At 34.7% G+C, this 25,930-nt stretch overlaps 1 protein-coding gene and 1 pseudogene across 18 annotated transcripts in view; one reads left to right on the top strand and one right to left on the bottom strand.

Annotated features, from left to right (window-relative positions):
- The window catches only part of LOC143685726 (splicing regulator SDE2 pseudogene), a 131,177-nt pseudogene extending 122,505 nt beyond the window's left edge, over positions 1 to 8,672 (top strand).
- CNBD1 (cyclic nucleotide binding domain containing 1) overlaps positions 1 to 25,930 on the bottom strand; it is a 662,225-nt gene that overhangs the window by 567,794 nt on the left and 68,501 nt on the right. The gene's annotated exons all lie outside the window — the stretch shown is intronic.

Below are 25,930 nucleotides of genomic sequence, written 5' to 3'. Positions count from 1 at the left end.
TACATCTAACTTGAACTATACAGTTTCCAAACAATTTCAAAACATATCATTTGAGCTTTTCAAAAAGAAAAATTAATAATTCCATTCCTTGCAAAAGAAATCATAATCAAAGGGGATGTGTGATTTGCCAATATAATCCAATATAATCTTATATCCAATTTTTTTAGTACTGAAACTAATAATTTTCATTAAAACAAGGATAATGGGTCATCATCATACATAGATTCTGCATTTGAGAAGGTGCCTACTGGATAAAGTTTATTTGTGATCCCAAAATCAATATTCATGGTGCTTTCGTGGACTTTCATGGACAATGTGCAGACATACTTAGGGTGGTAAAAAATCTGAGTCGTCCAACACACACATTTCCAGCCAAAGTGGAACAAGGCAATGCTCTGCCTTCTTGTTTCAGCACTCAAACTGTAAACAATAGTCTTTTCTTTGGAAAATCTGGTGCCATGTTTTTCACTTTTTTTTTTCTTGCTTTCTTTGGTGGTTTTTCTTTTCAAATGGCCCCTACCATGGTGTTGTACTGTCTACAATTCCTAGGCACAAAAAAAGGCTGTGGCAGACCTTACAGAGAAAATATGTTTGTTAAATAAGCTTTATTCAAGCATGAATTATAGTGCTGTTGGCCATGAGTTCAATATTAATGAATCAACATTATATATTAAATAAGGTGTTTTTAAAAAGAAATATACACAAAACAATGTAATATATTAGTCGATTAATGAAAATGTTGTGACCAGAGGCTCACAGGAACTTAACCTTGTATTTCCATTAGGAGGAAAAGTTCAATATTCACTAATTCAGTGTTTGCTGCCACTTCATAGAACATCATTACTGCAAATTGTGAGACTCTATTTTATTATTTTTGTGGCTTTTGTTATCATCATTATTATTGCTATTTAAAACTATTTCAGCATGGGACTGGTGATAGAACCTATCGGTCTAGATTCCGTTCCAATTTTAAGAATCCATGAGTTGATATCTATGTTTGTGATTATCTGTTCTTAGCTATAAACCCTTAAGGGCAAAGCTGTGTTATATTCCAGCTCATAGCTTTAGTAACTGGCATAGAACCCTGCAAGTTTATTGCTACCTGCTTCTATTCCCACCTCTACAGTCTTCACATCTTGCAGGAAAGAGAGCCCAGACATAGACAGAAACTTAAAGAACTTTAGCGCTCCCAAAACAGAAATCAAAACATCTAAGGCAAAAAGAAAGGGAGGTTAAAGTTGTCTCCTTAATGCATTCATTTTATATTTTGTCTAATTATGGGAAAATGAGCCTAGTGGTGCCTCATATTTTAGAAATATCACTGCCTTCCCGAAAGCTCAGCTAGAACCAAGGTAGGGCTAAGGGACAGAGACAAGGTAGAGCATAAAGGAGAAGGACGTTCCTTTTCCTCAATTCAGAGCCTTGAAGTGAAAACAGTGAATCAGCATCCAGATGGAATTTAAGGAAAAGAGTAGCCTGGAGCAGGTTTCTCAGTCCTGTCTTTAATTTAGACCTCAACTCCAAAAAGGTGCCTGTAGGAACTAGGGTGCCAGTAAGATACCAGGTTAAGAGAAATGTATATGCATTCCTCAATAAATAATCAAGAAGAAGTACTAAGAACCAGGATAAAATTAAGAAGTTAGTATTTCCTTTATGACATGAGTAACAATAGTCAGAAGTTCAACTCTGGTAGAACTAAAAGCAACATTAAATTAAATTAATCATTTCAAATCTTGTATCTTGTCATCACAGTGTATAGCTCTTGGTGACCTAGGACTTTATCAATACTTAAGATGTGCAAATATCTTTAAATCTTTCTACAAATAACTTTATTTGAATTAAGTCATGCAAAAAACTTATAATATGTATTTCAGAATATGTCTCCATTAGGATTGTTCAAGATAATTTTGGTGATGCCTGTTCAAATGCAACAGATTATTCCATTTTATCACCTTAAAAAAAACACTCTGGTTCTTATTTTAATGTATTTCTTTATTTTAATGTATCAAAATTCAAAAAGTAACAAGGCTTGACTTTCAAAGGGCTTGTATTGAGGGTGGAGTGATTAACAAAGAGCAGCCTTACTTAAATAATGTAAAGACAATTCATCATTATTTGAATTAATTTTAGGTTCCTTCTTCCCTGCCCTTCTGCAACAGGGTATTTTTCTGCTAGAAAGTTCTAGTGGCTGCCCATCCTAGGGTGATGTTGATAGAGTATATGGATGAGTCCTCTAAGTGTTGAATCTTTAAATAAATTTGGTAAAGTAAGTACTTTGATTCTTTACTTTGTAAGTTAGGAATAAACTTACATGAATTTTTGAGATGAATTATAATTTACAAAAAAGTAGAATTGACTAAGAGCAAAATTAAGACTAGAAGCAATAATGAGTAATAGAAAATGTCCATATTTAAACTTACAATGAGAAATTTTATAAGTCATATTCATTTAACTCATTTAGTAAATTACATTTATTAACTTAGTAATACAATAAACTATATCATTTAACTCATTTAAAGTTGATCCAAGCAAACACAAAGAAGAAAATGTATTAATTTGCATACATTGCACTAACAGTGTTATTGATCATCTACTATTGCAGAGAATAAATAGATGTTTTATATAAAGCACCACATTTAATCCACATGTATTTCTGTCAACTCTTGGCCTACTTATTACTAGATCTCTTCCTTGTGTTTCTTGTACGCTGCCCTCTATCAGCTGGCTTCTGGCTGGGTGTGGCAGTGGGGAAGCACTACCAAGAGATTGGTGGGCAGGCAGAAAGGAAAAACCAGATTATTTCGCCCCGTGTTGTGCCTTGGCACCATCTCCTGGGCTTTGTGTCATCCCATCGGGCCCACTGACAGCATTCCTACTCGGTGACCCGGGTTCATTTCCAACTCTATCCTTCCCAGTCGACGCTTCCTGTTGTAATTTCTGGGTTGCTTTACTTTTCCTTGTTTGACTTCTCCTCCCATCTGGGACTTGTTATATAACCAATTCCCTAGTTTCAATCCCCTCTCTCTTTTTTTTTTAAATAAAGTGATTTCTGTTTTCCTGATAAAGTGATTTCTGCTTTCCTGTTTGGCAAGATTCTGTTATCTTCTTAACAAATAAATTCTCCAGAACTCAGTGTTTAATAAACTCTCCCAAAATCACACTTACACATGAATTAAGCGGCAGAACGGGGATTTATAGTAGATCTGCCCAACTCCTTCCTTATTAGTCCTTCCTTGTTCCTCTACCTCCATTTCATCATTAGCATGATACAGTGACAAATAATTTCATAACCTGATAATCTAGGTGTTTTAGGATTTAGGAGTGATTTCAGTAATCACTCCTCCTTTTCAATTAATTATTCTTTTTAACAGCTGTGAAACAAATATCTTTAAAGACCAAGCGCCACAGAGCATGCAACAATCACGAAGCATTTTAAAACACCTCCCATCACTTTTACACATGTTACTGTCAAGCAATGTTTTCCATACCATTTCTTCAGATCCCTGCTGTTAAAGTATCTCCTTTTCTTTTCAAACACTCAAACAGGTCGGGACTCCTTTCAAAAGGGAAGATGAAGAGAGAGAGCTGTACCCGCAGCCAAATTTCTTGGACATGACCTGGTAAATGCTTACAGTGAAAAAAGGAGTCTGAATCTCAGGTTCTCATCATCTCTCCTGGGGCTGAGATGGTTATCGGTGATGGGCTAATGATCACTTTCCTTTTTGATTAAAAGCATTAAGAGAACAGGCTACTTTTATTCTCAGCAGAATCAATGAACGGCATCAAGAATGCACACTTTCCATACGGAGAGATACATAAGAATTATATGAAGCATCATAGTCTTCCATTTTCTTCCAACCTTTGCCAAGATAGAACAGGCAGATCTTTACAATACTGTGCCCCAGGAAAGGAATCTTTACAAACAACACCCAAAAAAAATCATTGACTTTCAAGCAAGATACGCTGAAGCTACTTGATAAACACTAGACCTGTCTTCCCAAGGTGTGCTGAAGAAACACTAAAGAGATGAGACGTCCCTTGAGGGGATGGGGATGGGGTAGGTTCTCTAGGTTATCAAGTTTGAAAAATCTTTCATATAATCCTTCACATCCTTCCCCTCTAATGTTTTCATTCATAATACATATCTGTGTGTTCAAAACCTTGAGAAAGGGCCACGGTGGCTCAGCAGGTAAGAGTGCTTGCCTGCCATGCTTGAGGACCTGGGTTCGATTCCCGGTCCCTGCCCATGTTAAAAAAAAAAAAAAAAAAAAAAAAAAAAACCTTGAGAAAGCTTGCAGAAAGGAAAAAGTGGAATGATTTCATCCAGCATTCCAAAAAATGAATTTGACCACAGAATTCTCACATTTTTGCTTTATATTTTAAACTGCTTCTGGAATTTTTCAATCCCCCCACAATACTGACCAAGACCGACAATATTATTCCACAAAGAAGGGGTTTTATTTTTTAATTTTTAAACGCTATCTAAGAATGAGTATTCAATTTGAAATTGTAGCAAAAAAAAAATTCACAGAGTAACTACCGTTCTTTAAAGTTAAGATACATCATTAAAAAAAAAATTTGAGGTTACTGGTAGCTCAGATAGATTTTTTTAATTTTATCTTTTACTTAAAAATATATAAATAATTTACAGAATTCTGGAAACAAATTTTTAAAAGCCCTCATGTGTTATCATTTCTTTAGACAAAACCCAAGGATTTTCAAATATAATTCAAGCCCAAAGCTAAGAAAAGTATAATATAAGTTGGAAATTGGGTGGATTTGTATGATACAAAGCCTAAAATCCTAAGTACAGATTACTTTTGAAATGTATTATAGCTGTGACAATTTTAATAACATTTTTATTATTTTTCAATCTATATACGTAATAGGACATCCTTCTTTTTCTTCTAAACTATTTTTTGTGGGGATTTTCTGTTTGCTTATTTTTTTGTCTTGTTTTATTTTGTTTGGGGTGGAGTAATTTTGAAATTCCTGTGGAGTAATTTTAAGATTCCTAAAGGCTTAAGACCTAAGTAGAAAAATAGAATCCATTTCAGGCCCAAAACAACTAAATTTAAAATTATAAATTACTGGGTTAAAGAATAATAATTTTGTTTTTAAAATAGCCTACAGTACAAAAAATTCATTTCCATTGTGCAGAATATGGCCTGAGAATGATTGACATTATATATGCAGCTGTAATACCTTAAGCCAAAAAAAGGAAGTAGATAGAACAAATAAACATTATGAAGATAAAATAAAACAATAACATATCACAAAGAATTGCAAATAAATAATGCAGTGAATCCCTAAAATGTCAGGATGGAAAACTGAAAAACTGGTTACCTCATATGCAAAATAACTACAGCTATTTGTTCTTGGATATAGAGAGTTAAACTCTTAAGACTTAGGATAAAATAAAGATTCCCTTTATGATTTTGGAAAAGGAATTTCATATGGAAGACACAAAAGACAAACCTAAAAGATATACTGCAATATTCAACCGTATGAAATTTTAAGGCTTGTTTTAACCAAACAATGTGCAAGTCAAATCATGGACTGTGAAAGCATATTGATCATGCATATGAACATCCAAACAATAGCTTCCAGACTAGAAAAAGAACTCCCACAGAGCAAACAAAAAGATAAGTAGCAACAGAAAAATGATAAAGAAAATAATCAGTTTTAATAAGAAGCCTCGATAGACAATGAACATATAAGAGATGCTCAATCTCAGTAGTAAACAAGGGATTGCAAATTAACACAATAATCAAATGTCACTTGCAATAATCAATAAATATCTTTTGGCACACACAATACATGCCACTCACTTTTCTTGGCATTTGGAATATAATAGTAAATGAGATAGACCTAGGCACTTGTGTTTCTTTTTAGAAAGAAGAGACAAAGAATAAGTAAATAAATAACATAGTATGTTAGATGGTAATAAGTGATATGGAAAAAGAAAAAACAAATCAGAGTAAGGGGGATGAAGAATATGGAAATGGGGGCGAGTGTTTGCCACTTTAAATTGGGTGACAGAGTAGACCACACTGAAAAGGTGACATTTGGCAAAGGATTTATTGAGGAGCAAGCATGAAGATACCTGAGAGGAGAAGTTTCAGGAAAGTTGAGAATCAAAGTAAAAGAGAAAATACATCTGAATTTTTTAGAAATAGGAGGCCGTGTGGCTAAGATAGAGTAAGCAATGGAGTTATTGCAAGGAGATAAGGTTTGAAGCAACAAGGGAGGAATAAACACCACTTTGTGGGCTCTTGAAAGGACTCTGACTTTAATTCTGCTGGAATTTGAAGCAGAGGACAAACATGCTGTGATTTACATTTTTTAAGGACCATGCTGGTTACTATGTTAAGAATGGACTCTAGAGTCACAAGGAAAGAAGCAGGTAGACCAGTCAGGAGGCTATGAAAATAAAACACATAAGGGATGGTGTTGGCTCTGAACAGATTTGCTGTGAGAGGAGGTAGTAAGAAGTGTTTGGATTGCATCCTGCACCTAGTCTGTTCTGAAGATAGTCTCAACAATTTTTCCTGTTGGATTAAGATGTGGAGTATGAGAGAACAAGAGTCTAAGAATCTTAAGGCCTAAATAATTCATTTGTGAATTTGCAACAAATTAAATGACGTTTCTGGAACAGAGTGGAATGCAATGCCACATGCTAGAGTTTCCTGTCAATCTACCCTCCAGTAGCAAGATCAGCAAATTAACAAAATCTGGATAATTTTCTCTTTCCTTCCAATACTGATAAAAGCAAACTCAATTGTCATCTTCTTTTCCTTTTTTTAGTAAAGGATATCTAGAAACGACTGCTGGGAAAAATAGCTAAAACAAAGAAATGAAGAGTGGAGCTGACTTCTTAAAGAAGTAACGTCTCCAAGGACATCCATTGAGTTGAAACACAAGTTGGGGGGGATTAAAAACAATCTTGATATGCTCCACAATGGGAACGGGAACTAGACCCCCAACTGAACTCCAGTGAAAAACCTTAAAAAGAATTTCAGAGGATACAACAAATTGAATTATTCCAGCAAAAACAAAAACCGGTCGTTCCCTCAAGCAGGCGCTTCCCTCTTCGCGCTGTGCCCTCAGGCTTCAGAAAAAGTGAAGAGAAACATAACAGCCAGCTCTTAAACTTTGGTTCATTGAACAAATACCTGACGTCAGATGCAGTGTAAAAAAGCAAAGGGTCACCCAGACTCTATCAGAGCATAAATACACGCTACCTTATCCATGCTGCCCTCACTTGATCAAGAGGAAAGAAACAACGTGGCACCTATACAAATAGTGTAGAATCCGTATTTTCCTCCAAAAGATCAAGGAAGCGCTTCTCGACCCGGCTTTGGGCGCAAGGCGGTGCGCTGTACTATGGCCAGTGCACCGTGTGGGACGTTCTCCACCACCACTGCCTAGGTCAGGTGCTCCGATGGAATATTTCTCTGTAAAATGCAATGGAGCACTCATTAGCATCGACGACGCAGTGCAGCGTGGAGCTTTTTATCTTCTGGAACTATAAAAAGCAGACTTTGTGGTGGAAAAGGAGGGTTTGGATCTATGCTCCGAGCATGCGGTGCTCAGATTGAGAAGACAACCAATCTAGAAGCTAGCCGTGATCTTAGTGGAAGGAGGCTACGAGATGTCAATCACGTAAAAGCAATAGCTGAATGGGTAAAACAACAAGGTGAGTGAGAGGCTGAAAAGGAGCCAAAGCGTCTGGAGCCGAAGCTTGCAGAACCCAAACATTGCTTCACCAGCCCTGACTACCAGCGGCAGTGCCATGAAATGGCTGAGCGTCTCGAGGATTTTGTCCTCAAAGGTATGCAGGTTGCCTCCAGCAAGGTGGTGTCTGCAGAAATCAGTGAGAATCGGAAACAGCTGAATAAATTGAAAATAAGCAGAGGGGTCAGTTCAGGGAAAAGGAAATGCTTTTTGTTGGGCATGGAAGGACTAGCAAATGCAGAAGGTTCCTGTTCTGAGAGCTCAGATGATGACAGTGAAGAAGCACCTAGTACTTCAGGAACGAGTTTCCAGTTTCCTAAAAATGGCAGTGAAGGTGTTGGAATGGAAGTTGTATTTCCCAACAGCTCTCAAAGGGCTAGAATACTGAGTACAGACTCTGGATCAACAGAAAAACTACAGACCCCAGTGGCTGACTCCAGGGTTGGTATGTCAAAAGGCTTGTATGCTAAGCTGGATGAGACATCTATTGAGGAACAGACAGAAAGGAAGATAGCTATAGAAACAGAGGCGAACCAAGAGAAAAAGGAGACAGAGAGTAAAGAATCTATGGAAAATGAAGCAATTTGGGCCAGACTGAATGGAGAGGAAGAGACAAAAGAAATGATTGATGGGGAATGAGTTAACAAGGTAGCACCTGGAGAATATAGGAAAAACATCCCTATGGCCAAACTGGAAGACAGCCAATCAAACTCAGATATTGGTCAGGAAACTATAGATTTACTGACATTCAGCTCTGTTGCAGAAACGGAGTTGCTGGGTTTAGATAAGCTCAAGTCCGAACTGATGGCCCTTGGACTGAAATGTGGGGGCACCTGCAGGAGCGGGCAGCAAGACTTTTCACTGTCAGAGGACTGGCAAAGGAACAAATACACCCAGTTTTATTCGCCAAGCTTTTGAAAGGGAAGAAGAAATGAATTTCATCAGAGCTGATTTCTTGTTTTTTACAGTTTAGCACTTAACAACCTACATAATGTTGACTCTTGGCCATTATTTCTGTTGATATTAAAAGCTAACTTTGTCATAAAAAAAAAAGATGAAGGAAATGTGAAACCTAAAAATATTTGAGATACGAAACCACAAAGAAAACATAAGACAAAATAGAAGAACAGTCCTAATTATTAATTTAGACTAGAGTACAATGTCATAAGGCATTAGTCTATAAAAAAGGAATAAGGTGGGGGGATTACGCACCCAAGAAAACAAACAAAAATCAACAACTACAAAAATAAAATAGAAACATTAAAAAACAGAACAGACATAGCTAAAAATTGAATAACAGCATGAAACACTTAGACAAAATTACAGTGAATATAGATGGAAAGCAAAAATATTAAAGATGTCAAAAAGAGGATGACATATAAAAGAATGTAAGGACTATCCAATAAAAGGATAATTGGTGTTCATAAATGGAGAACTCAAATGGAAGAGGAAAAGTATTGAAGACAAGATATGAAAATTGAAAGAACAGTAGATTACAGGAAAAATTGATTTATAAAGTGCCCAGTATTGCAGCATGTACTAGTCAAATTAATGAACCTCAAAGATAAAGAAGAATTTTTCAGGAGTATAAGCAGAAAGAGAAAATTATCTACAGAGGAGAAAAATGAACAGGGTAAAATAGATTTTTTACAAAGTAACAAATATGCCATATGCCATAAAATCATGGAGCAACATTTAAAATATTCTACAAGAGAAAATAAATGGGGTGGTCCACAGTGGCTCAGTGGTAGAGTTCTCATCTGCCATGCCGGAGACCCGGGTTCGATTCCCAGTGCCTGCCCATGCTGAAAAAAAAAAAATGAAACCCCCAAATTTTACACCAGCCAAAATGTTGTTCAATTATACAAGCAACAGTAATAAGTTCTCCAGCATAGTAACTATATATTTATTGAATATCTCCCATGAGCCAAACACTTTTTCAAGTGTTACTTTATCTTCACACCAGCAATATAAGGAAGGTCTTATCATTTACCCAACTTTAGGCATAATGAGATTATATAAATTATTTTAGGGCTGAGTTGTTCTAAAAATATACAACATTCCCAATTCATTCAAAGGGTTTAGAACACTGCAAATGTAAAATCAAGCATGGGGTAGGCGGCATATCTATTCAGTATTTTGTGAAATATATTTACATTTGTTTTGCAATGAGGGTGCCTAGGAAGGGAATCCTGTGTGCATTCTGGCTCCCTCTCAGCACTTGAGGCAAAGGATATATGCAATAAAGAACTTTAAACTTTACTATTCCAGTTTTCCTCTGAAGTGCACCTTATGGTAGCATCTGCTTGTACTACAGAAGCAACATTGTAAGGCAAGGACAACCTATCATTCCATCGAGAAAGATTAAGACTTACCAAATAACTAGCCACCCTGTGGTCTGAAGGAAAACGTGGACTCAGGAATTTAACTAAGCTGAAATAATAACTGTTAACATCTGTGCTGCTTTGAATCTGTTATGTATCCCCGAAAAGCCAATGTTCTTTTAATCCAATCTTGTAGGGGGCAGTCCTATTGTTGAGTGGGACCTCTTGATTTGGGTTCATTCCATGAAGATGTGACCCCACCCATTCAAGGTAGGTCTTAATCTGCTTGCTGGAGTCTTTTAAGGGAGAAACATTCTTGGTGGAGCTCAGAGCCAAGAGAAGCTAAAACAGAAAGAAAACGCCCACAGAGAAGGACCAGCAGACGTCGCCATGTGCTTTCCATGTGACAAAAGAACCCAGGATGCCAGCAGCCTTTCCTCAGAGAAGGTGTCCTCTTTTTGGTGTCTTACTTTGGACATTTTTAAGACCTTAGCATTGTAACTTGTAACTCACTAAATCCCCTTTGTAAAAGCCAATCCATTTCTGATATTTTTTATTCCAGCAGCTTTAGCAAACTGAAACACCATCTTAGTTATGACTCTTCCAAAACTTCAAAGCAATAGAGGACACATTACAAAACATCTGCTGTATGATCTCACTGATTTGAAGTAAATAGAATAAGCAAACTTAGAGTCAGAAACTAGAATACAGGTTACCAGGGGATGGAGTGGGGAATAGGGAATGGAAAATTAAGGCTTAAATGGTACAGAGTTCTGCATTGGAATGATGGAAATGTTTTGGTAATGGATGGTGGTGAGGGTTGCACAACATTGTGAACATAATTAAAAGCACTGGAATATACATCTGAATGTGATTAAAAGGGGAACTGTTAAATTGTGAATGTGGTAACAGAATAAAATTTTTTAAATCCATGGAATATATACTACACGGTGACCCCTAAATTAAACCATGAACTGTAGTTTAATAGTGCAATTTTTAAAATGTGCTATCAACTGTAACAAATGTTCCATACCAATGCAAGGTGTTAATAATAGGTGGTGTATGAGGGTGATGTGATGGTGGCTCAGTGGCAGAATTTTCACCTGCCATGCCAGAGACCTGGGTTTGATTCCCACTGCCTGCCCATGCGAAAAAAAAAAGATCCCCAAATGAGAATCCCAAATAATAGATGGTGTATGGGGATCCTATATTTCATACATGATTATTCTGTAAACCACAACTTCTTTAACAAGGGAAAAGAAAGAAAGAAAACACCTGCTGTCTCAGTTCAGTCACACAAGCCCCAGGCTCCTCTTAATTCAGCACTTTAATCCTCAAAAAGGAAAGAAAATGGCTCATGGCTATTAATTACAGCATGTATTCCATTAAAGGTATAAAGTAAGTTATGGTCCTAGGATGAATATTTCAGCTATGGCTTTGTATTATTGTAAAACAGTAAGTCTTTCCACAAGAGTTCAGAAGAGAACACATAATTGACTAGGCTCTAAAGCTCATTGTATTGAGTGAAAGTTTAAATTCAACTTTGTGACATTCCACTATGCTGCTCCATATCTACTCCCAGTCTTAGCATCATAACTAATTACTTATGGCAGAACATTTCTTCCTGCCCAAGGTAAGAAAATGTGCTAGTTTTAAAAATTAACAGCAGAAGGTATAAAACTTTATAAATATTGTGTACTACTATAATTGTTTTAAGGTACAAATAACTCATGAACGAATATTAAAAAAGCAATGTGAAGAATGTTTTAGAAATCATATATTTGTTTTATAAACTAATTTTTACATTAGCTTGTGCTCAGGTAGAATTTTCCATGTTACTGATATTTATAACCATTGTGTTTATTGAGCTTTAGAGCATTCTTTGCATTAAGGTAAGTATTTTATAGGAAAATGTGATTTCTCATCTTCAGGAGGTTATAATGCTGGGTGAGATACATGTAACACAGACACATGCAAAAGGAATGCATTGGGTAATGTGCTCAAAGTGTGTGTTACATCAACAAAGTAGGGTCAAGGGGAGATAATCAGCTTAGGAAGCCTCTAGAAATGCTTCCCGAATAGAAAATGATAAGGACAATTGGGTCTGTAGGGAATAGAAGCCAAGTTACCATGTAGGAATCAGTCTGAGGAAGTTCTAGTTGGGACCATGAGGACAAATAAAATTAGACAAGAAGTATGGGTAGAGATCATGGAGGAGCCTCAATAGCAACAGGAGTTTAGATGTATTGGATAAGAAAAAGGAAGCTATCAGGAGTTATTGACAAGAAAAATACTTCTACTTTTTTCCACCTACAATTTGTTTTTCACACTAATGTCACATACCATCTAAACATAAGCATGGTAATGAAATATTTCATGGCTTGTCAGTTAACTCCAAGCATCTTCGCACATTTTTCAGAACTTCTACATCACCAGTCTCATTTTCTATCATTTCACTTTGTTTGCCTCACACAACACATATACAAACACACCTGCATACCCTCCCCCCACACACATACATACACGTTTATATACAGACCACATACATACATACCACATAAACACATGCACATCCCACACACCCCACAAACACACACAACACACACAAACATAGCACCTACACAAAGACTCACACACACACACACTGTTGCCCAAATATGTCACATTCTGTTCCCTTCCAGCAAAAGTATATTCCCTTTCACTTTCCTGTGCTTTTCTCTATCTGGAATACTAATTCCCCTATATATTTTTTTAGTAAGAAAACTAACTCAAAAACCCACAGAAATCCCAACTCTGTGATTCTTTTCCAAATCGGAATTAGAGACAGAAATCTCTTTATGCTAGGGGTCAGAAAAGTATGACCTGCAGGACAAATATGTCCCACTGCCCACTCTTATAAAGATTTTGTTCATTCCTCTATTTTCTATGGCTGTTTTCTGCACTAAAGCACACAGTTGAGTAGTTGCAGCAGAGACTATATGTCCTAAAAAAGCCTCAATTATTTATTATCTGTACATTCAAAGTAAAAGTTTGCCAACCCCTAAATTTATGCTTTTTGTAGAGCTTATCAACAGTTCTGTAAATATTGATTTATGTATGCCTACCTTCCTATCCATTAATTCACCGTGTTTGCTGCAAAGACTCACAAATCCCTGCTTGTGCTGCCTAATTCTTCACAATTTATTTTGTTCTTAATTCTCCACCAAGCCCTACCAACCTCATTCCAGTTACTTGAACGCTAAACTTTCTCACCTCAAGAACCCCTTGTAAGTTGTTCCCTCTGTCTGGAACAACTATCCTGTCACTATTCGCAAGGCAGATTCTTTGTCATTCTTCTGGTTTCAGCTTAGCTTAATTACTACTATGTCTAAAAGGCCTCTTTCCAGGATTACCATACATATCTAACAGCCCCTACTTTGTACCTCTGTAATTTTCTATCAAAGTGCCCTGTTCATTTTATTCACAGAACTTATCAAAAGAAATAAGCATATATTTACACTTTTACTTGCTTTTTTCTGACTACTAAGTCACATTAAAAATTTCCACAGAACTGGACAACACATCTGCTTTTTCACCTCATCTTCAAATAAACACATAATTATATCCTATATCTTAGCACATTTTCTGGTTCTGAAATTGATAAACCTCTAGCTAGAACAATCAAGAAAAAAAAGGAGAGAAGATACAAATTACTAATTTTGGAATGAAATATCAGCTCCCATGGTTAGTAAACAATACATGAAGATACAAATACATTGGGCAGTGTGACGGTGGCTCAGTGGCAGAGTTCTCACCTGCCATGCCAGAGACCTGGGTTCGTTTTCTAGTGCCTGCCCACACACACAAAAAAAAAGAAAGAAAGAAAAAAATACAATGCCTATTATTGTTACAATTTGAATTTCAAAGACAAACTCCTTATAAATCACAAATTAAAAAGAACTGACAGAGAAGAAATAGAAATTTTAAATAGTCCTGTATCAAATTAAAGAAATTGACATCATAAATTAAAATCACAACTAAAGGAAACATCAGGCTCAGATATCTTCACCAGCAAATTATACCAAACATTTAAGAAACAAACAATACCAATCCTACACAAAGTCTTTCAGAAAGTAGAAAGGGGAACCCTTCCCAACTCATTTTATAAACCTAGAATTTCTTTAATACTAAAACTCGGAAAAATAAAGAAGTGATTACAAAAAAAAGGAAACTGCAGATCCTTAATAAAATATGCAAATTAAATCCAAGAATATGTAAAAGATGTAGCACATTGTAACCAAACAGGGTTTACTGGCAGTTGCAAGGTTGATTTAATATCTGAAAATCAATGGAATAAACTTATTAATGGAATAAAGAATAAAATCATACAATGATTTCAAAAGATGCATAAGAAGTATCTGACAACTCAACACCTATTTATGATTTTTTTAAATCTCAGAAAACTAGAATACAAAGGAATTTCTTCAACCTAAGAGCATCTACAAAAAACTTACAGATAACATACTCGATTGTGAGTAATTTAATGCTTTCTATAAGATCAACCAAGAAAAAGCAAGAATTATCTGATCTGGCCTCTTTTATTTAAAATTTATTGGATTACCTGGTTTGGGAAAGGAATAAGAAAACTGCTATCTTAGATGACATAATTGTGTTTGTAGAAAATCCTAAGTAATCTACAAAAAAAAAACAGAACTAAAAAGTTAATTCATCTAGGGCATGGTATGTATGCTTACTAAATGAAATACAATGATGTTTCTATACACTGTCAATCCACAAGTAGAAAATGAACTTTAAAATTCGCTTATAAGAACACCAAAAAAATAAAATTTTTAGAAGTAATGTTTAAAAATGTGCAAAATCTGTATTGAAAAGTACAAAATATTGCAAAAATATATTAACTAAGTCCAAATAAATATAGAGAGATAATAATTCATAGATTAGGAAACTCAATTTTGATAAAATGCAAATTCTTCCCGAACTATCTATTGATCAATAAAATTCCAATCCAAATCAAGCAGGTTTTTTGTGCAGAAATCAACAAGCTTATTCTAAAACTTATATGGAAAAGATAAAGACCTAGGAAAAAACAGTTTTGAAAAAATAAGAACAAAGCAGGAGAGCTCACATCACTTTATTTCAAGACTTAATATAAAGCTACAGTAATCTCAATAATATGATATTGATGTAGGAATAGACATGTCGATCACTGCAATATGAAAGAATTTATAAATGGATAATACTTACAGGATCAATTGATTTTTGACAAGATATCAAAGCAATTCAATGGGGAAAGAATAGTCTTTGCAATAAATGATGCTGGTCATTTGTATGGAAATAAAAGAAATCGTAATTGTTAACTCATGCCATACAAAAAAATTAACCATCACATGAAATGGATCTCAGGCCTACATGTAAGAGCAAAAACTTTAAAACTTACAGAATAAAAGATGAGAAAAAATCTTGGCAACAATTTAAAACTCTTGCTTTTTGAAAGACATAGTGGAGAACATAAAAAAGCAGACCACAAATTGGTAGAAAATATTTGCAAAACACATATATAACAAAGGGTTTGTTTCCAGGTTACATAAAGATCTCAAAAGACTCAATAATGAGAAAACTAACAACCAAACTATCAAAAAATGGACATAAAAGATAAGCAAATGGAAAATAAGCACATGAAAAGATACTTAACATAATTTCTCATCAAAGAAATGCAAAATAAAACTGTTACTCATCCACCAGAATGACTATAATTAAAAAGACTGACAATTTCAAATGCTGGTAAGGACTTTAATAATGAAACGGTGGTGAGCAACCAGAACTCTCACACATTGCTGATAAAAATGAACCTTGGTACAGCACATTTAGGAAACAGGATGTCAGTTTCCTATAAAGTTGAGCATTTAACATGCTATGACCCAGCAATCCCACTCTTATATGCTTACCTGAAAAATGCAAACATATGTCCACATAAAACTGTACGTGAATATTTATAAAAGCGTTATTCACAATAGCCAAAAACTGGAAGGAGTTCAAATGATCATAACCTGGCAAGTGGACAAATTGCAGAATATCCATATTATGGAATACTAGTTAGGATTTTTTAAAAAATTTTTTTTAATTTTTAAAAAATGGCAAAAAATATTGTACAAGAAGCCAAACACAAATAGTTTCATGCTGTATTATTCCAAACATATGAAATTCTAATAAAGGCCAAACTTTAATGAAAGAAAGCAGATCAGTGGTTGCCTAGGGAGCAAAGGGTTGGGAGAGATCAGCTGCAAGGGGATAAGAAACCCTTTTAGACTAAAATAAATATTCTATCCCTTGGTTGAAGTCATGGTTACATGATTTTCAAAAATCCATCAAACTGGACATTTTAAAAGGGTGAATTTTATTTTTATATAAATTACATCTCAATAAAGCTTGGGTTAAAAAAAAACTGGGTGATAAGAGAATTGTTTTGCCATCAATAGAATCAAGTCAACAAGAAACCTAGAACTCTGGAAATTAGAGAGAAACAGTATATATGGGAGAAATATAAGAAATAAAAGCCAAAGAAAACACTGTAAGAAAAAAAGTAATGGTATCAAAGTAGAGTCAGTGATGATCTAAAACCCAGGTACAATGAAGACTCTCTTTCATAGTCTTTGAAAAGACTTGAAGGTATAACACACACAGAGCAGTGCCAACATCTTCGCACACTCTGCACCATGCACAGCCACAATCTATTCCAAAAAGATAGCTGATGCTTCTTCATTTTCTGCAAAGCTTTGACCAACTTTCAGTGCCTCTCAAACCACCCCTGTGCATATGTGTGGGTGGGTGTGGGCATGCGCATAAAAGTTTTGCAGCACTAATTTTGAGGAGCACATATACTGCATACTTGAGAAAAGAGGCTTTGTTGGCAGCCCATCTTAAGTTTGAGTTCCAGATTTAAAAGAAAACCCCAGTTTCCTCATCTATTAACATGGGGGAGATAACTCCCAATAACTGTAGAACTGTGATTATTAAAATCAATAACAGATGCAAAGTTCAAAACATGTCAACTTTTATTATTATTCTATATCCAAGATCTTCATAAATCCCTTAGTACCACTATAGCAAATAACTTGCCCCATAAAACACAGTAAAGTGTAACCAAAGCATGTAAGCAATCCCTCTAGGCTCTTAATAAGTCACTGAAATCAGTTAAAAGGCTATTAAAATAAAGTTTATCTCTAAAATAAACTCTCCCATATATTAATTTTAATTTACTGTAGCATGTTAATGGGGTATTCCTTGATTAGATCAAGTTTTGATACTTTCTCAAAACGTGTTTGAAATCAGAAAGTAAGATACCAGTATCTCACTTTTATCTTCCTTTTTGAATACACTTATGTTGCCTAAATTGTGCTTTGTTCCTTTTCATAAGCTAATACAACTCCAAGGACTCTGCTCTTAGTACATACTGATAGCATGCTTTACTTAGTAGATGGTCCCAAGTTTGGCAATACAGTGAGGATTCTGCTTAACATAACTTCTTTTTTGCTTAAGCATTTGCATGACTATTAGTGCTTTGAAGTCAATTAAAAAGTGTACAAGTTATAAATACAGAAGAAAGAGCAACATATCATACCTAACAGGGACTCCCCCCAAAATTTTCATACTGAGACTTTATGTAGACTTCAGTCTTGTGTTTCCTGTAAGTTGATCAAAATGTCTGGAAAAAAATGACTAAAACTGTTTGCATCTTTGTATGTATTTATTATCTGATGTAATAAAACTTATTTCCATTAACAAAAATAATAAGTAAATAAAACTATAAGTAAGAAAATCACATAACTAGGGAAAATTGAGTAATTTGTGTTATTGTTTATTCTCTGAGTGTAAGAAAATAATTCAATTGAAAATATTTTTTTCTGTTCAACTCCATAAATTGTTATATTTCTCAACTCCAATGGAGGGATCTCACATGTCACATTACTCTTAGATCATCTCGTTACTCTGAAAACAGCATTTAAACTGCAAAGCTGAAGGCAGGAGGCCCAAGCCAGGTTTTGAGGCTGTGCTTCACCTTGGCATACATCATACAGAATCTTCTCTATGGAGATGTGTCATCTTGGAATAAAATCTATTTCTACATTAAAAAGCTAGCTTCTCTGAACTACCTATTAGTTAAGAAATATTTCTGTACAAGTAATCATTTGGAATCAGGAAGTACTATGTACTGTAATTGGTTTCATTATACATTTTTGCACTTAAACTAAGGAAAATGCATTGCTGATATCACAGACACACAAGGGAAAAAATAACCTTGTTCTTTAGTGATTACTGAAAAGGAAAATGGAGACTACAAAGGGAACACATAATCTGATTTTTAATCTGATTTTATTAAATTTAACTATTGATTCAAACCTGCAATAATTCTGAGATACATCCCTAAACTGGCATAAAAATAACCCTAACATTTCTACAAATGAAAAAAAAAGATGAAAAGTTATATGGTTTGCATGATTCATTACTTAGTATGTTCACTGTACAAATTGAACTTCACAATATGCCTAGAAAGAATATTCATTTGCTACTAGATGACTTTAATCAGAACATATTTTACTAGAATAAAAAGCATTCCTTTACCAACATAAAAATTAGAATGAGTTATAGGGATTATTATGCCTATACTTTAAAATTTCAACAAAAAGCATGTTATTTAACAGGAATACCAAATCCACACTATCTTATAAATCAAATTTCAATAAAAAATCACTGGTCATTTTGATTAAGGATAAATTATTTTTTCAAATATATATATTCTAGATTGTCTTGTACTTATCTATATTTTTAGAAGAGAAGATTAAAAGTATTTCTTATTGCTGTTAATATCACTGCTGTTTCTTCAAGGAGGAGCTCACCCATTGGCATGGATACTTAAATATATGAAGGGTAATGGAGAGATCGGTTTTGTGAAAATTAGATAAATGGCTTCAAGTAAATTTTAGTGAAAAGTGGCTTCTCGTCTCTAAATTAGCAATTAAAGGAACCATAAATAACAAGCATAAGCTCCAATAGAAAATAGAATTATATATAACACTCTCACATTGTGCAAACAGAGAGTATAAGAGGATTCATGAGCTGTATGGCCATAATATAAAGAAGCCACATAAAGTAATTGGTCCAAGACACAGAGACTTTTTTCATTTCATCTGGGCATCAAGGCATTTTCCCAATAGTTCTTTTTTTACCAAAATATTTAATCTTATCTTTAATAAACTTTTTTTTACTTGAGATGAAATTAGAATTATTTTAACGTATTCTACTTAAAAATTTAACTCTTTTATGTAATATGTAAATGATATACAAGATACAATGTAAATATTTGTTTTCAATAATAATAAAATAAACTGAATGCCCATATATTTATCGTGCACCTTAAGAAACAGAACATTTCCAGGACATTTGTTGTTGTTGTTGTTTTACATTTTATCATAAAAGTGAATCGTTTTGGATTTGGTGCAAATGAAATACTGTATGTTATTAATCACAACTTGAGTTTTACATTTAACATTATATTGCTGAGGTTCAGCTGCATAGATTACTATAGTAGTCGACTCATTCATTTACCACAATACAGCGTTCCATTCTGTGGATATGACACACTTTATGTCCATTCTACTGTTTGTGAACATTTAGAAAATTTCCATTATTTCTATCATGTATAAAACTATTGTGAACAATCTTTTAAAGGCCTCTTGGTATCTATGTCCAATAGCTGGTCTCTAATACATGCATAGGAGAGGAATATAATTATGTGACTGGTTGACTATAGTAGCAATGTCAACTGTTTTTCAAAGTGATTGTATGGATTTATTGCTCCAACAACAGTGTGTGAGCCTCCCATTGCACCACATCCTTGGCAAACTTTGTGTTTTCCCTCTTTTAAAACAACTTTTCTGAAACTGGTTGGTGTGTCCTGGTATCTAACTGTAGCTTTAATTTTTTATATTTCCCTGACTACATATGAAGTTGAGTATCTTTTCATATATGTATTGGCTATTATTTTCTCTTCTATGGAATAATACAGTCTAATTATACCTTTGAACTTGTAACATTACAGTTATAGGATGAAAAAATGTTCCTTCCTCCCAATAATTATTTGGGGTTCATTTTTCACTCTGTAAGCAATAATCCTCCCAGAAGATTGAATCCCTCTTTGTCTGATACAAGTCAATAAATATTTACTCATGCCCTATTCTGTTCTAGGGTGGCCTCCAAAGGGAAAATCAAATTTCCACTAACCAAAATCAGCACAATAATTAGGGCGGGCCACGGTGGCTTAGCAGGCAGAGTTCTCGCCTGCCATGCTGGAGACCCGGATTCAATTCTTGGCACCTGCCCATGCAAAAAAAAGTACAATAATTAAAGTTTTCCCTACTCCCTACCCACTCCCCAAACACCCTCAATACTAGCAAGAAACGAGGGGAAAACTCTTTGAGATTCCTCAAACTGATAATCCCTATCTAGTTTAAGTCCTCTTGAATTGCATCCAGTATTAACAAAAACAAGTGTCAACTCAATTAGAAAAACATATCAGAGTAGAGAAAACACATAAGAACCTATTTTTTCACCCTAAACATAACTTCTGAATCACTGTAGCTTACAATCTCTTCCACAAAATTTCAATCCTAACAGAGGTTGTATTAGTTCTTAACAACAGTAACTAGACATTTATTTTACACATACTTTTTCAGAACCTACTTTAAACCACACTCAGCATGGAATATACAATGGGGTGGGGGGGGGGGGGGGCAAGGCACTACCCTGTAGGGCAATTTCAGGTCAGTAACAAGAGTGAAACATTTGGCCAAGAAAATAAAATAGACTATTCTGGAGCTAAGAGAAAAAAATTAAATAAAAGTTCTACACATGGATGCTCAAAAAGAGAGTTACAGAGCTTTTATCTGGTATATCATAAAAAGCTTCATGGGGAGAGTGGAAATGGACAGAAAGAGATATGTTCATAGTAGAGGGAAGACCATTAGCACAGACACATGAAGTACAGCAGCCCAATCAGAGAAAGACAGACCATTTGCCAAGGCTGGTGGGCAGGATATGGTACAAAGTAATTTGCAGCCAAGTAATAGCGGTCTGGTATACCATTCTAGGGAATTAAAAAATGTTGTATGTACTCACATAGATTCATACATATATTTATCAAGAAGAAAGAAGAATGCACACTCAAAAGGAATAATTGAGGGGATTTCAGTAAAGTGATTATCTGCAAAAGTATAAGGAGGGTTATGGAAAGCAAACAAGGAGGTAAAGGACCGGTAGCTGCCACTGAGGAGGCTGGCAGCAGGATGTGTTACCCCCAAACATGCAGAGCCAGGGAAAAGGAGAAGTCTTGGGAATACTGAGAGGGCTGTTGCTAGTAGAAGCGGAGCTACCACAGCATTTGGTAGAGAGACATAGCCAACACTGACCACTAGACAGTAAAGGAGCGAGAGGAGTCGTTGTTCTGACCTCACTCTCCTGCCGTCCTTTGATTTCTTGCTGGTGGTCTCCCAGTGTATGAAACCCAACTGGGAACTGGGTGGTGGGGAGAATAGTTGGCATAGTTGTAAAGATCATCATTATCGCCTTTTCAAAAACTAAGAAATTGAAGTCAGATAACTATCTATGGCTTGGTATCTGGCAAGTTGCAAGCTGGTTTTCAATTCAATGTTTTAAATCAAGAGTCAATGACACAGAGTGGGCCACGGTGGCTCAGCAGGCAAGAATGCTCGCCTACCATGCCAGAGGACCCGGGTTCTATTCCCAGTATCTGCCCATGTAAAAAAATAAATAAATAAAACAGCAAAAAAAGAGTCAATGACACAAAGTATTATTAAAGTCTAGAGACAGACTACTAAAACAAACTACATGAGGGCGGGCCACGGTGGCTCAGCGGGCAGGGACGTTTGCCTGCCATGCCAGAGGACCCGGGTTCGGTTCCCGGTGCCTGCCCATGTGAAAAAAAAAAAAAAACTACATGAAAAAGCTGCTCACTATCGGCCCATTATTTAAAATCATTTTTAATGTTCTACTCAGTGCAATAGGATTGCAATGAATATACGCTATATCTATATGAAAGGAGATAAGTTCATCATTATTCCCCGGTAGTATTATTGATACTTAAAAAATAATTTAAAATAATCAGTTGATATATATTCTATATGAATAAAAATCAGTAAGGCAGCCAGTTACAAATATATAGACCTAATTGAATAGCTTTCACAGATATTAACAATACTCAGAAAATCCAATGAAAAAATAACCCCAGTAATAATATTCACAAAAATATAAAACCTAGGCAGGCCACAGTGGCTCAGAAGACAGAATTCTTGCTTGCCATACCACAGACCTGGGTTCGATTGCTGGTGTCTGCCCACACACACAATATATATATATATATACACATACTAGAAAATTACCTTTTTTAAAAAAAAAAGGATAGAGACTATATAAAAACTCTACTAAGAGACATAAAGGTAGACTAAAATAAATGTAAGACATACACCATATCCTGAATGAAAAAGTCACTTTTTCATAGGTTTAATTAAGTTCTGAAATAGTAATTGTCTTACCAATATCAAAGCACATCATAACGTTAAAAATTATATTTATATATATATATGTAATTTTTAACCATTGTAGAACTGGCAACAAATATAACAACATATTTCAAAGAAACAGAATAGTGTATACTAATGTTAATTGTAAGAAAATTGCATCACAAATCAGTAATTGTGACTGAACTGTCCAAAGATAATTTAGAACATATAAAAAGGTATACTTCAAGAGTAAAAAATAAAAATGAAAGATTTTAAAATGTTCATAAATCTAAATGAAAATTGATTTATAGAGGACAAGTAATATTGATTTATAGGATGTATATATACATGCATAATCATAATAAAACATTAATCCATAAGTGAGGAGGAGAACAAATGACATTAAAGTATTCTACATTACTAATTTATATTAGATAATAATAATCCAAGAAAACATAATTTCTACAGTACTCACTAAAAGAATAAAAGAATACAAAACAAAAAATCCAATAAAGGAATAAAATGGAATATTAAAAATACTTAATTCCATAGTACAAAAGTGAAGAGTAAAATAAACATAAATGAGATGAAACAAATAGAAAACAGACAGTAAGATTATAGAATTAACTTAATTTTCAGTGATTATACCAAATACACTGGCTATCAATGTGCTAAAAAAGACTTTGATCCATACCTTACACCATATACAAAAATAAACTCAAAATGGCTCATAGATCTAAGCACAAAGTCTAAAACTATAAAACTTGTAGAAGAAAACATATGAGAAAAACTATGAGATTTAAGGTTAGGCAAAGGTGTACGAGGTTAGATATCTAACTGAGGTAAAACACATAAGCATGATTCATCAAAGAAAAGTGAATAAATAAAATTTAAAATAAGATTAAAATTAAATGCTTCTGATCTTCTAAATATCTAAGAGACCAAAAAGACAAGACAAAAGCTGGAAAAAAATTTACATAGCATATATCTGAACAAGGACTTATGCTCAGTATATATATATATAAAATCCTCAAAACTCAATAATAAGAAAACAAAAATCCAATTTAAAAATAGGCATGCAAGCTGAACAAATATTTCACCAAAGCATATGGATGGCAAACTAAGCACATGAAAAGATGCTCGACATCAGTAGACACTTGGGAAGCGCAAATTAAAATCACAACCATATACTATTACATACTTATCACTATGGCTAAGATTAAAAAAACTGGGAACACCAAGATTTGGCAAAGACTCAGAAAAACTGAAACTTTCATGCAGAAACGTGGGCATATAAAATGGTACAACCACTTTGGAAAACAGTTTGGGAATTTCTTATCAAGTTAAACATATACCAACCACATGATCTAACCATTTCACTCCTAGGTGACTGCACAAGGGAAATGAAATCATATGTCCATGCTAGGACCTGTACGTGAACAATCACAGCAACTTTGTTTTTAATAGTCCGAAACTAGAAACAACCCAAATATCCACCAACAGTTGAATGGATAAGCAAATTGTGGTGTACCCTTACAGAACATACCTCCAAAAAAGAGGAATGAACAATTGTTCCACGGAACATCAGGGAAGAATCTCCAAATAATTATGCTGAATGAAACAAGCCAGCCCAAAAAATAGTGCATATGTTATGATTACATTTGTATAAAATTCTAGAGAATGCAGACTAATTTATAGTGACAGAAAAGACAGAGCAGTGGTTGCCTGGAGATAAGAATGGGTACGGGGAAGAATTACAAATTGGCCAAGGAAAGTCTGGGGAGTAGGGGTCATAGACTACATTCATTATCTTGAGTGTGGTCATAGTTTCACAAGTGCATATATACATCAAAATTTATCAGTTGTACACTTTAAATGTGTGCATTTTATTATATGTCAATTATAACACAATAAAGCTTTTAATATATATGTTATGTGATACATGTACATATATCCTTTCTTCTTTACTGATACTTGCCAACTTCTAGCATGACCTGCAAAATACACTGAGCAAAAATCCTTTTCTCAAACATAAATTCTCCATTCCATTACTTGGTACTATGACCATATTATGGTATATTTCTATCTACATTTATAATATATATAAACCTCTTTACATAAGGATTATGTAATTACAGCACAATGCAAAACTTGGACAAAAGCTATGATCAGAAACTCACACCCACACAAATAAATTAAAATGGCCAAAAGATGAATGAAAAAATAATTCAACCTAACAAGGAAGCAAAGACAGGCAGTTAAAATAACTATGTGATGTTCTTTGTTGCTGTAGTTCTGTGAAATCAAGCTTTTTTTTTAAAGCTAAAACTTACTGCTAAAGGCAATATAAACTTGGTCATTTGTGCTGGTTTGAAATGATGTATATACCCTAGAAAAGCCATGTTTTTATCCTAATCCCATTTTGTAAAGGCGGCTGTTTCTTCTAATCCCTATTCAGCATTGTATGTTTAAAACTGTAATTAGATCATCTCCCTGGAGATGTGATTTGATCAAGAGTGGTTGTTAAACTGGATTAGGTGGTGGTGTGTCTCTACCCATTTGGGTGGGTCTTGATTAGTTTCTGGAGTCCTATAAAAGAGGAAACATTTTGGAGAATGAGAGAGATTTGGAGAGAGCAGAATGACATAGCCACGAGAAGCAGAGTCCATCAGCCAGCAACCTTTGGAAATGAAGAAGGAAAATGCCTCCCAGGGGGTTTCGTGAAGGGAAACCAGGAGAGAAAGCTAGCAGATGATGTCATGTTCACCACATGCCTTTACAGATGAGAGAGAAACCCTGACCATGTTCACCATGTGCCTTCTCACTTGAGAGAGACCCTGAACTTCATTGGCCTTCTTGAACCAAGGTATCCTTCCCTGGATGCCTTAGATTGGACATTTCTATAGATTTGTTTTAATTGGGACATTTTCTTGGCCTTAGAACTGTAAACTTGCAACTTATTAAATTTTCCTTTTAAAAAGCCATTCCATTTCTAGTATATTGCATTCCGGCAGCTAGCAAACTAGAACATCAGTCTTTCCAAATATGCCTAAAAAGACCAAGAATACTTACATAATCCATATCCTTTTACCTACTAATTATTCCATTTCAAGGAAATTGTCCTAAATAATCAAAAATTTCATAAATTTTCTTTCTGCTTAAGAAGCAGCTTCTGTTGCTTTCAAATAAGCATCCTAAATGCTAAAAAAATTAAAAACAATATGAATTCATTGTCGAATTAATGAATTTTTAATATCAAAAAAATAAGAGAACTAATGTTTGGAAATATTTTAGTGA

Source organism: Tamandua tetradactyla, chromosome 6 (genome assembly GCF_023851605.1).
Source record: "Tamandua tetradactyla isolate mTamTet1 chromosome 6, mTamTet1.pri, whole genome shotgun sequence".
In the NCBI taxonomy this organism is placed as follows: Eukaryota; Metazoa; Chordata; class Mammalia; order Pilosa; family Myrmecophagidae; genus Tamandua; species Tamandua tetradactyla.
The sequence above is the reverse complement of the archived record's forward strand: the minus strand, read 5'-3'. Positions and strand labels throughout refer to the sequence as shown.